At 32.5% G+C, this 14,845-nt stretch overlaps 1 long non-coding RNA gene across 1 annotated transcript; it reads left to right on the top strand.

Annotated features, from left to right (window-relative positions):
• Positions 1 to 1,920: 1,920 nt before the first annotated feature.
• LOC144563433 (uncharacterized) lies at positions 1,921 to 5,668 on the top strand. The gene is made up of 3 exons (XR_013514351.1): positions 1,921 to 2,442; positions 4,208 to 4,479; positions 5,315 to 5,668. It is a non-coding gene; the product is annotated as an uncharacterized LOC144563433 (long non-coding RNA).
• The last annotated feature ends 9,177 nt before the right edge of the window (positions 5,669 to 14,845 follow it).

Below are 14,845 nucleotides of genomic sequence, written 5' to 3'. Positions count from 1 at the left end.
AGGCGAGGACAATAGAATGTTTTGTAATTACTTGTTAGAAATTGGGGTTTGTTATTTGTTAAGATTAAAAAAATTGAATGGTTGGTTATATTTCTTGACAAATAGCACAATAAATGTGGAAAACAATTGATTTCTCGGACAATTTTAAGAAGCAAATTGTTTTCGGTGAAAAATAAAAATGTAATTAAATTTAAAATTTCCTAAAAAATTAATGTTAAGAAAAAATATTGTGTTTGGTGAAAAATTGTACGAAAGTAATTAATTTAAAATTTCCTAGAAAATTAATGTTAAAAAAAAAATTTTGTTTGGTGAAATTTTTTAAGAAAGTAATTAATTTAAAATTTCTAGAAAATTAATATTAAGAAAAAATTGTGTTTGGTGAAACATTATAAGAAAGTAATTAATGTAAAATTTCCTAGAAAGTTATGTGAGATGAACATTCAAGGTAATATTACTTGAAATGCCTCAGAAATGATGGTTTACCTGTTAAATTAGTTGATATGACGATAGTGATAGCACCAAATTTGATCAAATTTTGTGATCCAACTGCATATTGAACCTAAATATTGTTATTATATTTTTGGAATTAAAATATTAAATAGGTATTTTAGAAATTTTTAATAGCTAAAAACCAAAATAAGAGTATGGTCTTTGCTAGATCCAACTCGGATGAATTGGGGATCACACCCAACCCAGACTGACCCTAGCTAGACCTCCGGACAGGCCTGGACCAACTCTACGGTTGGATCTAGCAAGGGTTTGGTCCATTTTTTTTTATATTAAACCCCTCCGAACCCGACCTAACCCGCCCCCAGTATTTTGATGGAAACCAAATTCATGGAATAATTATGTCCATAAATTGTCAAACTTCAGTATTAAAATAAGGGCGGATTGTGTTTGGTTGAATTAAGTTGGGTTCCGAAAGGCTCAATCGGGTTATGGGTAATTTCGGGTCTTATTGGTTTTATGGACTAATAACTCAATAAGGATTGAGATTAAATTGATTACCGAGATGTATTTAGAACACAGTGGGTTTTAAATAATCTGCATTGGTATTATTCTTTTTAAGTACTTATTGCAACTTTTTTCAAATCAAATTCATATTACATTCATAATTTATTCTAATTTCAATTGTTCAACATGCTAAACAAATTTCTTTTTTCAAAGAAACTTCATAATTTTATTCTAATTTTAATTGTGGAACCCACTGAATCCAAATCAATTTCATACGTACTTCATAATTTATTTTAGTTTCAATTGTGAATCCATTGAAAGCAATCTCAAATTTTTAGTTAGAAGTCCCATCTTAGAAAATTTTGTTGATTATTTTTTGCACAGAGTGTATAAACTAATTTTTAATGTCATTAAATATCAATGAATTTCAATAAAAAATTTCTGCAAGATTTAATTGCAGAAATTATATGACCTTCGCTATTTATATAAATATTAAAAAATGATAGATGAGTTATGTATTTGTCAACATAAACGTTAGGAGAAAAACTTTATTTTATAAAGTGAAAAAACCTTCCTTAATTTGCTGGGATAAAAATAAAAAAATACTTGAGAAAAATAAGGAAAGGGTCTTAAAATAAATTTTCATGCAGTTATCTTATCTCAAGTTCTCTCTTGTATTGTCTTATTTAGTGAAAACTTCTATTTATTTCGAAAGGAAAGCTGGAAGCCGTTAGCCACCGCTTAGGCCCGAGTGTGTATCCTCTGAGATATCTCATCTTTTATTTGACCGACGTGTCCGGTGTCTAGCGCGGGGGCCAGTATTCTGTCTGCTTTGAGGTTAGTGCAGCCGTATTTGAACGGTTGAGATATTCGAAGTAGTCGCGCAAAATAGGATATCCTAGAGGATGCGTGTTCCCCCGCTCCCTTCTATTTCTTCCTTCCTAAAATAACTTCTTTCTTAAAATAGCTCCCCCTTCTCTTTTATATACCGTCCTTTCCCTGTCAAGTTCTCCCCCCTTAATTTGGCATTTAATTTCCTCAATACTCTCTCTCTCTCTCTGGATTCATGGCGCTGAGCTCTTCCCCTCTCTTCCTCCCGGTGATTTTCCGCGACTTGGAGAGTGGAACCACGCTACATCGCTCGTTTATTGTAGTGCTTCCATCCCAAGGCTTCTCCGATGTTGTTCGAGGACTGTCTGACGTGGTTGGAGCTAGCCATGATGAAATCACCGTCTTCATCGAGCGTAGCAACAGAGAGATCGTTCGCATGATGGCGAATTCCGACCTTATCCGTCAGAAGGCCGTCTGCCTCCATGTTCACGTTGGACTTCCTCGGGGGGCGTGCAAGTATTGTGACAAGGCCTTGAATTACTGTTTGATTAAGGAATTCCATTTATGCAGAGAGGACAAGATCATCTCTGATGGATTTTTCAGGTCATCGGTGGGGCCAATCCAAAGGCCTCCATCTTCTATGGTCTAATTACTCAGGTTAGGGTTTAGGGTTTTTATGGTCTAATTCGTCAGTCTAGGGTTTAGGGTTGTTGGTACGGGGTTGTCAGTGGCAATGGTAGGTACTTGTTCTGGTATGGAGTTAGGTTTTCTGTTTATTGTTTAGTAATTTGATTGGAAGTTGAGGTTAATTGTGTATTCTGCCAAAATGAGTCCAGCAGGAAATAATGTAATCAAGTTTGAAGTTGAAATGAAAATTCATTGTTTCTGGCATTGGTTTCTGTATTTGTTTCTGTTTTGTTCTTCTTCTCTCTGATTCTATGAATGAATTACGCTGCTAATGAAGTCCTTTAGTTGTTAAAATCATAAAGTTAGTCTGAATTTTTGAAACCCTTTGAATCTGATTTATTCTGGTTGGTGCTATGCATACATAATTCAGAAATGGTTACACACTTCTCAGTTTAGTTTTCTCTTATGAATGAATCTGCTTCTAATTTGAGTTGTAGGTTTCTGTTAATTTTTGATAAAATAATGGTCTCCCCACAAATGTTTATGGTGACACAAGTTGTGTCATGGTTACAAGATTTAAATGAAAATAAATAAATAAGAAAGTTGAAAAGAAAGAAAAGAAATTTGACAGATTGCAACATAAAAGGAAAAAAGCAGAATACCCTAAAGGATCAGCAGTAACAAACAACTGATAATTTTCGTATGCAGGGTTACTGGTAAAATGAATTTTTGTAGGTAAGGTCCTGTTTTTAGCTTTTTAACCAGCTGTCTAGCTCCTCTATTATTTCCCTTGCAATCAATCATGGTTCCTTGTTTTGCTGTTCAAATACATGACGGCATCATTCTCTCCAAATGACAAAACAGATTCTGAGTTTGCTTTTATATTCCGGTGCATTGAATTGAAAATTGCCGATTTGTAGTTCAATTGTGCAAAATACTGGTACGATCTGGGCACTGTCTCGGAGAGAGGTTCGGTGAAATAGACATGTCTGTGGCAGCTGAGTTCCCTGATTTTGAGTTTGCTGCACAATCTGTACCGTGACCTGACATTGGCCAAACATATGATGCACTGTTTCACTTGCATTGCGACACATGTAATAAATGTTTGCATGATCCATCCCCTACGTATCAAATTATCCAATGTGAGAATTCTATTTTGGAGCATCAACCAAATAAGAATCAACACTCTTGGAGGTGCTTTCACTTTCCATACATTTCCTATTTTGCCCCTGATCAGTGCCCCTTTCATCATCATGTGATAATATGATTTAACTGCATAGTGTCTCTGATTTGTCCATCTCCAAGCAGCGTATCAATCGCACTAGAATCTTTTATTTTTTTGAGAACGCTTGGTTGGGGCTACCAAGATTTGTTCAATCGCACTAAAATCAATGCTCAATTGTTGCAACTCTACCAATAACTCTTGCTGATCGGATTGTACTTGCATTAGTGCATCAGGTCTGATATCGATTTGCCATTGACCAGTATTCCTCACTTGTGCCATTTGTTGCATGCTAAATGCTGATATGTAAATTTTAATCTAACCACATCATGTGTTCTCAAATCTTAAAACTACAAAAGGAAAATTTGTTGTTATTAGTTTTGTTCTCAATACTTTTTATTAGTGGATTGATCAATCCAATTTCGATTAACAGAGAAGTATTATTGGAAAAGTTGTTCTAATAGGGAACTGAAATTTGAAATTTGACCTCAATGGTTTTAACTTAATTAACAACTTGCTCCAAAATTTAGTTTTATAGGATCTATTGAACTAATCATTTCTTTTTCCTAATAGGTGTTAAAGGGAAGCTATTATGCAATTTGTTTTAGTGCTGCTCGCAGCTATGCACAAGTTGAGTAGTTAAATGTGTCAGTAACACCCGAATTTGGTGTACTGTCAATGCAGACAGTGTATAGTAGCAGTGGGTGGGGCTCTTATTTGTCGGCCTTCCTAGCGAAGTTTGTTACTGTTGATCTTGTGATCCATAACACGGGGGTTGAGGAGGACCCTGGGTGTGGGCCCTCAGCTGCGTTTCCGAATCTCTATTTGCCTCGTATGGCCAAAATGTAATGTTGACTATTCTCTTATGCTTTCCATTTTTTACTTTAACAATATTGTTGTCTTAATGGTTAACTCTTCCTGATTTTCCTTTGCAAATGAACAACTTCAGCTCTCAATTCTTTGCCATTTTTAATAGGACAAAACCAATTAGCGCACATGCAACCAGGCTTAGAACAAGGTACTAAGGCTCTGTACCAATGTACCAGTCATGTACCAGGTTCACTATAGGCTTGCAAATAAGAGAAAGAGTAAAGTACAAACTGGTATGGTCTGGGTTAAAAATCAGCAAAAAACTAGAAATATGAAAAATTATATTTTCTGTATGAATCAATGCAGGAAATCACATCTTTTCACCCCTTTTGAATTTCTTTCTAAAATTTTCACAGAATGTAAATAATATTTAGATGCACTTTTAATGATTTTTTTCGGAATTTGTGAAGTAACAAATTTGGAGAAATAAGCAAAATAATTCAGATCTGGAAAAGAAAATAAAGAAGTCAACTGTAGAGTTGACTGAACCTTAAAAATAGGATTTTAATTGAAATAAAACCTCAAAATGCTTATAGATGCATATGATCATTCAAAATATACATTCTAGATTGTTCACATTATAAAAATTAGGTTTAAATTCATATTTCAAATGTTTGCCAAGGGGAAATGTGCAGTCAAGCTTGTGGATGGCAAAGAGAGTACCTTAGCACAGGTTTGTAATGTGTCATTACCTATATATATTAAATAATTGGTATATAAGAAATGAGGTCGCAACTTTTAGCATGTGGTTGCAATAATTTTTTATAACCCCCTGAAAGCAACTCATTATAAAGAGCAATATATATTAAGGCTTACCAGTAACGACTACTGGTACGGTGCCACGGCTACTCATTTGGAAAGAGCTGCATGGAGAACTCAGCGTACCAGTAACGACTACTGGTACGGTGCCACGGCTGTTACAATACCACACATCACGGCATGGTACTCACAGCAAACAGCAGTTTCAGCAGATGTCAGATGGCCTCAGGATACCATTTTGTCAACAGGGGCATGGGCCTTTTGGCGGAAGAGAAACATGTGGTTTTTCTCAAATGAAACCAAACCGTCAGCACTCCTGGCGTGAGAGACAGGGGCGAAAATACGTCAGTGGATAGAGCTGTTATAATAGTTTTCTTTTGTAACTTTTTTCTTCTTGTGACTATAGTGGCGATGTATATATTTTAGTTAAATTGATGGCTACTCGTTAGCCACTGAGTTATACAAAAATTTTATTTCTTATTATATTTCTGACTCAATTTTCTAATTGTGCGAGTATTCACATAGCTTAAAAGTTTGCACAATACTCTTCATTAGGTGGCCAGCCAGCAATAATCAAATCCAACAACTATTTAACATATCAGAACCCAATTACATTTATACAACTTTGGGGAAGCCGGGAGCCAGCTTTGTTCCTTAATAATTAACGTGCCTTTGGATTTATCATTTATGCTGGTTGTATGATCAGTTCCTGGGAAAGCATACTCTTAACCTTATTGATAGGTGATGCCGCCAATGGTTGCGTGGGTCCCATGGCTGTTGAGGCCTTTGCGGCACGAGGAACCGTGAAGGTTGTCTTACGGTTCAAGATGGCTGTCTTACGGTTTATGCCGGAAATAGAACTTTCTTAGCACGTACTACCACATGAAGATTGGCGAGCCCATGTTATGCTGTTGAGTTGGTAATCCTAGCAGGAAGCACATGAAGATGACAATGTTATGCTGTTGAGTCTTTGCAATCCTAGCAGGAAGCTTTTCTGATCAACTCGATCCAAGAAGCAAATATGATGTTTTTCAAGTTATAGATATGTATCATAGGTGCCATATGGATGGACTGATTGGTTCCGGCATAAGTGGTGGCACTGTGGCAGGAATGTTGTTTCATATTTAAATCCAAGAACAAAAATGAGAGTTCTTTATTGATTGTGTGTTGTAAACATAACAATGGTTTTTGTTCTGCTAAAGTTTGACTTGCAACTGTTTAGCATTTTAGTTGGTCTGGCAAATTGGGTCGGATTGTGTTTGGTTGAATTATGTTGGGTTCCAGAAGATTCGATCGGGTTGTAGGTAATTTTGGGTCCTGACCAGTTTGAGATTTTCGATTTTCAATTTTTCTTGAAAAATTTAAGATTCACTCTGTCAAGACGTCAAACCTTAATTAAAAATCTGAATTCAAAGTTTCTTAAAATCTAACACGATTAACATGCACATGCACATGCACTCTAGAATTTTTAATGAGAGAAGAGAGAGTTATTGCACAGCAAGAATAGCATGGATGAAGACACTTTCTGGTTACGAGGTTTAACTCTCCTGGTCGATAATAACTTTTTGTTGATATGTGAAATTCGACTGATTTTATTTTTGGATTGAATGATAGAACATTCACGAAGGTAATCATTGCTGTCAATATTTTGTTCCCTTTAATATATTCGTTGGAGGACAATCAAACCTCCAACCTTCAATAAAAAATATAAAAAAAAAAGTAATCATGACCTTACCAGCTCCTATTTTTGTTGGTCCTCCTCCAATTCTGTAGTTTTAATTCGGATTGAATGATATATATAGTATCTATGACATTACATATTTTATAAAACTGACAATTTCATCGTTTAAATTTTAATGCTAGTCCTTTTTTTTGGAGATAATTTCTAGTGTGTCATATAAGTTTTTGAAATAGCCAATTTTCCTATAAAAATACTATAATATCCAATATCCCATTCAAACTTGACATTGTTTCATTTATCTCCTCTCATTTATTTAATTGACAAGTATATATAGTCTTTCTGTCTTTTTTTTTTCTCTGCTTCAATAAATTTATTGTGTGCAAGACCTAGCCCGGCAAGATCATAAGGTTAAATATTTGAATTTGCATTCATACCCCTAGGTGATGATGAGGTTGGAGAGGGGGTGCAGATAGTTATCGATGTTTGTGCATTTCAGCTAGTGGTGTAAATAACGGTATGCGAATGGTGCAGTTAAGTAATTAATCTAGAATAATTGACTATAATCGGCCGATTAGTCAGGAAAATCTGTTATGGATTGATTGCTGCTAACGACTAATCGGTTGATTAATTGGCCTAAACGGTCATTTTTTACAACACTGATTTCAATTGTGTTTCTGATCAGTGGTTGACATGACTAACTTGCAGTACTAGAGGTGTAAACAGATCGGATACAGATGGATGATGATCAAACCGTATTCTTATCCATTATGATTTTTTTAGCTATAGATCAGGAATTAAACGGATATCAAGCTTCTAAATAGCTAGCTATAGCGGTTTTGGACCCAGAAAGCTAAGCTACGGGCTAAAACTGCACTAATCAAGCTACGATCGCTATAGCGGTAATAGCGGTCCACTATAGCGCGTAGCGCGTAGCGGCAATAGCGGTCCGCTATGCTACATGGGTTATGATTTTGCAATTTTTTTTCTTCTGAAAACATGATTTTGCAATTTTAATGGGCCTTAATATCTAGATTGGTTTTTTTTTTACTTTATTAAGCTATATCAATACAATGGAACATGTGCGGGCTATACCGCTATGTCAATTAAATTTTGTATCATGCATTAATATATGGTAGTGGTATATTTTGAATATAAAATATATCGATAGTTTTTGAATTAGGGATATTTTGAATGACAATTTGAACTTTGTATTGGTTTAATATGAATAATATTAGAAATTCTTAATTAATTTGATATTTTTTTTCTTGATGAAACATTTTTACTAGGCAAAGCCTTCTATGGACATAAGGACCTATTTGTAAAATGAACATATTTTTATTTTTAAAGTTCAAACAGTCGATCCGAACCGTTCATCTTGTTCTCCATATTAATATGTGCTTGGAGACCAAATTTTACATTTTTTTGATTTTTTTTTACTATTTATTAAGATGGGTACAAAATTCAATGGTCTGAATTTGATATTTTTTATACCCATCTTAATAAATAGTAAATAAATTCAGAAAAATGTAAAATTTGGTCTCCAAAGATATATTAATATGGAGAACAAGATGAACGGTTCGGATCGGCTGTTTGAACTTTGAAAATAAAAATATATTCATTTTACAAATAGGCCCTTATATCCATAGAAGCATCACTCTTTTTACTATTAGTAGAAATATAAAATATAATTTTTGAAATAAAAAAACGCTATTTATAATAGCTTTCGCTATAGCTCCGCTATTCGCTAAAGCTTTTTTTTTTGTCTCCCCGCTACACCGCTATAAACGCTATTTAGAAGCTTGACGGATATAGACAAGATTGATATCGAACATATATGAATATAATTCGAATAATTAAAATAAATTATCAATGTTCATTGTGAAAAATAAATAACATTTAAATTTATTTGTTCGTTGATAAATTAGAGCTTCGTTAATGCACTGTCTTATAAAAAATGACGCCATAGTTTTCTTCCAGGAGTCATATGCGAATAAATGTTTTAATTGCATTAAAAAAATTGCATATGGGTTATGTTATACTAAATGCACCGTTAATCACTTAAAACTGAAAATAAATAAAATTGAAAGTAAAATAAATGAGTTTAGAGAAATTTAACATGCGGAATGTTAACGGAGTTCGGCAAAACAAAGGCCTACGTCTCCGGGGCTTCGCAATCTATTCTAGGTGCGCATTTATATTATCCAATACGAAAGGATTACAACTTGTGAACCGTTGAGCCCTTACAATCTAAGTGGAAAGTCAACCGACCAATTAGAGATGAGAACAAGGTCTCAAAGTTTAAGCTACTCAAGAGAAACACTCAAAATATCACTCTAACCTAATATAACTCAAAATTAGTGAAGTGGGTTTGAGGTTGTTTGAGGAATTTTGAAGTTTTAAAGTCTCACAACAATGGAGTAAGCAAATCTCTCAGAAAATCGCGTTTTAGAAGTGTAGGGTCAGCTAAGATGCTTTGGAAAGAAAGCTCAAACCCCTATTTATAGAGACAGCTCAAAAATGAGTTGTTTGACTTAAAACGTTACCATCATTTTATAAAACGTTATAACGTTTTAGTTCAAAATGTGATTTAGGGTTTTAATTTTCTGACAGCTCAGTAAAACGTTACAATGATTGTAAAACATTATGCAACGTTTTGTAATGTAAAATCTTGACCAACAAACAGGAATTTATGAAGCTCAGATTTAATTAAAACGTTACAACGCAGATTTAATTAAAATGTTACAACTTTTGTCAAACGTTGCAACGCTAATTTAATTAAATCGTTATAACGATTGACAAATGTTACCAAAGTTTGTAATTCAATCTTGAATTTGATTCAGCTATACTTCAGCATTCTCAAATCGTTATAACGTTTTATAAACGTTACAACGTTTTCAATTGCTTCTGAGTTTGATGAAGCTGTTACTTCAGCGTTTCTGACAGGATGAAAACATTATAACATTTTACAAACGTTACCAACATTTGTTCCCTGTTTAAACAGCCTCAATCTTACTTTACCAAGTTTATGATTTTACAATTTGTATTCTTGATAAGTGTCTTCATGATTTTTTCAGTTCAAGTATTCCATATTGCCATTCCATTTGACTTGAATCTGAATATCTTTCAAAAATAGAAAAAATCGTAAAATTCAATAATTGTATGTTTTTGCAAATTAGTTAAATAGACGAAAAAAATTATTGCTAGAACAACAGCTTGATATTCATAAAGTGAAGCAAAAATAAATTCAAAAGAAAAACTGGAGTTCGGAATCCAATTACTCTCTTTAGTCCCACAAGAAAACCACAAAAAAGAGAGAAGTATATATATGTATTTTAGATTTTGTGAATTGATTCAGATTATTTGATTAAGCTAAAAGTCAGATCTCTGTATCCGGATCCGAATTTAATTAGTCTTGACAAGATTTATATAGATTAGAAGGATCACAACTCGCATCTTTTGAGATTAATTAAGAGCTCAATATATATGTGATTACTTTGTTAATTTTCCTTCATTTATTTCTTTGAAGCAGAGATGAAGACTGATGAAAGAATATAATTGTCAATTTGATTTTTAAAATAACTAAATAAAAAATTAAATAAATGAAAGAGAATAGATGAAACAATGTTAAGTTTTGATGCGAATATTGAATATTACGATATTTTATGGAGAAATAAACTATTTTGAAAGTTTACATGAACAAACGAGAAAATCTCCCTTGTTTTAATGTTGTAGTCTTATTTGTAGTTTAAAAAATCATTATTATAAAATTCAGTTGCTTTTAGTTCAGTAATTTTGTTCAAAGAAAATAAGAAAAATTTACTAATTTAATATTGGTTTTTGTGTAGATAACAGTGCTTTGTAGTTGAACTTTTTTATTTTTAGAGAGAATTATTAATATACTTACTAAAACATTTTTAATTGCTTATTTATGTATTTATTACTACACTTGTATTTTTTATTTTCTCATTTTAAATTAAAATACTTTTCTATTTTTACATCAAAACACACAAATATCATATTTGTCTATTTTGAATATTTTTTTACACAAATATCATATTTGTCTATTTTGAATATTTTTTTTTCTCTATTTCCCCCTTATGTTCATTAAATCTGAAAATTTTTAAGTATGTTTTATCATTTAGTAGAAAAATATTATTGTGTGATTATATTGTGGAGCGAATCTTTTCAGATTTCAACTTAGTGCTACAGTTATGAACTGTCTTACAACACTTTATGTAATATATGTTTATTATTAATATAACGCATTGAATCCATAACATGTTTCAAATAAAATCATATTAGATAAAAAAAATCAAAATTTCTCATACTCCATGGCTAAAATCCGGCCATTTTTATTAATATCCCTAAAACAAATCAAAATTTTAAAAATGCCCCTGTCTCCCATTTTTTTTTAAATATGCCCTGACCGCCAGAATTACGGGCGGCCCATTCCTCTAGTGAGGCGCCACCCCCTGGGGCGCCCCACTAGGCCTGTGAGGCGCCACTCCCTGGGGCGCCCCATGCTATTTTTTTTTTTTTTTTTTTTTTTAAGATTTTAGTATTTTGATTTCAATAATTTTGTGAAAAAAAGTTTTCTTATTTAGAGTGTATGCCAAAAAATAAAATATTTGATATATTTACGAAGTGATGTCGTAATTCTTTATAACTATGATTTTTTATTTTTTATTTTTTCAGTGAACTTTGATTTTATTTTTTATTTTTTCAGTGAACTTTGATTTTATTTGTCAGTTTGATATCACAAGTCTAAATATAACATTAATTAAGGTTTTTATAATATATGTATAATATACACATATACACATATACATACACACACACACAAACACACACACACACACACAAACATATACATACACATACACATACACATACACATACACATATATATACCCTAGTGGAGAACTTGGAATTAGTGTCGGCTGTTTATGGGTATTAGTGTCGGACATTAGGTGACACTAATCGGGCTGATACTAATACTTTGTAAATAGCCGACACTAAAAGTAAGGCATTAGTGTCGGTTATTTATTAAATAGCCGACACTAACACTAACTTTTAGTGTCGGCTATTTATTAAAAAGCTGACACTAATTTACAAATAACACTCACTAAATAAAATATCATCCAAATTGCTCATTTATTGTTATTCTTATAAATGGTTTGTGCAAACCCTAAAACAGAAAATACATAAAAGACATGACGTCTGTTTAAATACAAACCCTAAAACAGAAAATACATAAAAGATACATAAAAGACCCTAAAAACTCACAAATTATAAAGAAAGGTCCAAAAGTCCATGAAGGAAGACTCGGATCGCGAATTTGAGCCCGCAAATGGCGAAACAAATCATAGATTTGTTTTACATCCGGTTTTGGGCTGTGGAGTTCCTGTCAAAATTTCAGCCCGATCCGACGGACGGATCAAAAGTTACGCCCCTTTTCGTGAAGCATGCGCAAGACCATATTGCATCACATCTTCTAGAATTCGCCTAGAAGAAGCGGCTAGGTTTGAGAAGATCAGATCGGAGAGAAGCGTGAAGTGAAGTGAAGGAGATGTTTTAAACCCCAGGCGTGCGTTTGAAAGAGGTGCGCGGGACTTAAAATGAAATTGGAATAGCTTTAGTGTCGGCTGTTTATAAATAGGCGACACTAATAACTGAGTATTAGTGTCAGCTATTTATAAAAAAGCGACACTAATGTATTAGTGTGGGCTGTTTATAAATGGCCGACACTAATTGTTAAGTATTAGTGTCGCCTTTTTATAAACAGCCGACACTAATACTTAACAATTAGTGTCGGCCAGTTATAAACAGCCGACACTAATATTATTAGTGTCGAGTTTTTGTAAACGACCGATACTAAAGTATTAGTGTCGGTTTTTTAAGGCGACACTAATTGTATGTTCTCCACTAGTGATATATACATATACAAAGCTACATATATACACATACTATTTTAATAGCTCTAAACTACTATTTTGAATAAAGGCCAAGTCCTTAATTAGTGTTATATTTAGACTTGTGATATCCAACTAACAAATAATATTAGTATACATATACATATACATATACATATACACATACATTTTTGCTTTGGTCCATACTACAATTATAATTTGATACACATACATTTTTGCTTTTGCCCAAAATTCAGTAAGTTGGGCTCAAATTGCCAAAATGCTTGGTTATGATCTAGTTTGGACCAAAATTTCATACAAACTAAGGCGTATTAGATCCAACATATCAAAAAAAGAGTATGTATGTGATCCATGACATGATGTCTCTTGGTTAAAGATCTCCAACATATTGCATCTCCAAATGACATTCATCAACATATACATGCATACATAATAAAAAATAAAAATTCTCAGTTAAAATTTTCGTTCAAAATTATAAGAAAATATTTATATATAAAATTAATTGAATTTGTATAACTTTTATACGAACCACTGAAAATCAATTTCGTAAAAAAAAATTATTGCATATTATATGAATTTACGACATCACTTCATAAATATATCCAAATGTTTTATTTTTTGGCATACACTCTAATCTTGTTTAGATCAAAATTATTTAAATCAAAATACTAGTATATGTATATGTGTATATGTGTGTGTGTGTGTGTGTGTGTGTGTGTGTGTGTATTATACATATATTATAAAAACCATAATAAATCCCAAGTCCTTAATTAGTGTTATATTTAGACTTGTAATATCCAACTGACAAATAAAATCAAAGTTCACCACAAAAATTCAAAGTTATAAATATTTACGACATCACTTCATAAATATATCAAATATTTTATTTTTTGGCATACACTCTAAATAAGAAAACTTTTTTTTCACAAAATTATTCAAATCAAAATACTAAAATCTTAATAAAAAAAAAAAAATAGCATGGGGCGCCCCAGGGAGTGGCGCCTCACAGGCCTAGTGGGGCGCCCCAGGGGGTGGCGCCTCACTAGAGGAATGGGCCGCCCGTAATTCTGGCGGTCAGGGCATATTTAAAAAAAAATGGGAGACAGGGGCATTTTTAAAATTTTGATTTGTTTTAGGGATATTAATACAAATGCTCGGCTAAAATCCAATAACTAATATATGAGAGAGAATTAATTTTTAAAGAAAATCTCAATGAAGGGTAAATAAAAAATTAGTAGTTAATAAAAAATCTCAATGAAGGGTAAATAAAAAATCTCAATGAAGGGTAAATAAAAAATTAGTAGTAAAATAATTAGATAATGTTGTGTTAATAAAAAATTAGTAGTTTTAATATCACTACTTAATTTCAATGCTTATAATTCCAAAATATTTTTTACGTAATAATAACATGTCTCCTTATGTCATGTGCCTTTCCAGTTAAATATGGCCGGTGCTGTTTGTTAAATCTTTAAGGGCGCATATCTCGCAACTATAATATGTCTTAATTTCCTATTTTAACGAGGCATGTCTGGTTAGTATAACATCAGTGTCATTTCAGTTTATATAATACCAACTTCAAAACTTATCAAAATCGACTTCAAACAGTGATTTCAAACCGTTCAAGCCGATCTACTTTATTAGTTGTGTGTTTACATGTATAATTTATAATTTTTTGAATTTATTTGGCATCAAGTCAAGCGGTCAAATTATTTTACTACTTGATTTGATACTAAAATAACTCGAAAATATAAAAATTTGCATGTAAACGCATCACTCATAAAGTAAATTGGTTTGAACGGTTTAAATTAATCGTTTGAAGTCTATTCAATCAATTTTAAAGTTAGTGTCATGTGACACCAATATCATTAGAGTCATTTATAAATGCTAAAGGCAACATTTTGCTCAGGGGAAGATTCTTATAATTTTTATTTTTTATTTTTGTGTTAACATTGATAAATTAGTCCATAA

The sequence above is a fragment of the Carex rostrata genome, chromosome 12 (assembly GCF_964058835.1).
Source record: "Carex rostrata chromosome 12, lpCarRost1.2, whole genome shotgun sequence".
In the NCBI taxonomy this organism is placed as follows: Eukaryota; Viridiplantae; Streptophyta; class Magnoliopsida; order Poales; family Cyperaceae; genus Carex; species Carex rostrata.
The sequence above is the reverse complement of the archived record's forward strand: the minus strand, read 5'-3'. Positions and strand labels throughout refer to the sequence as shown.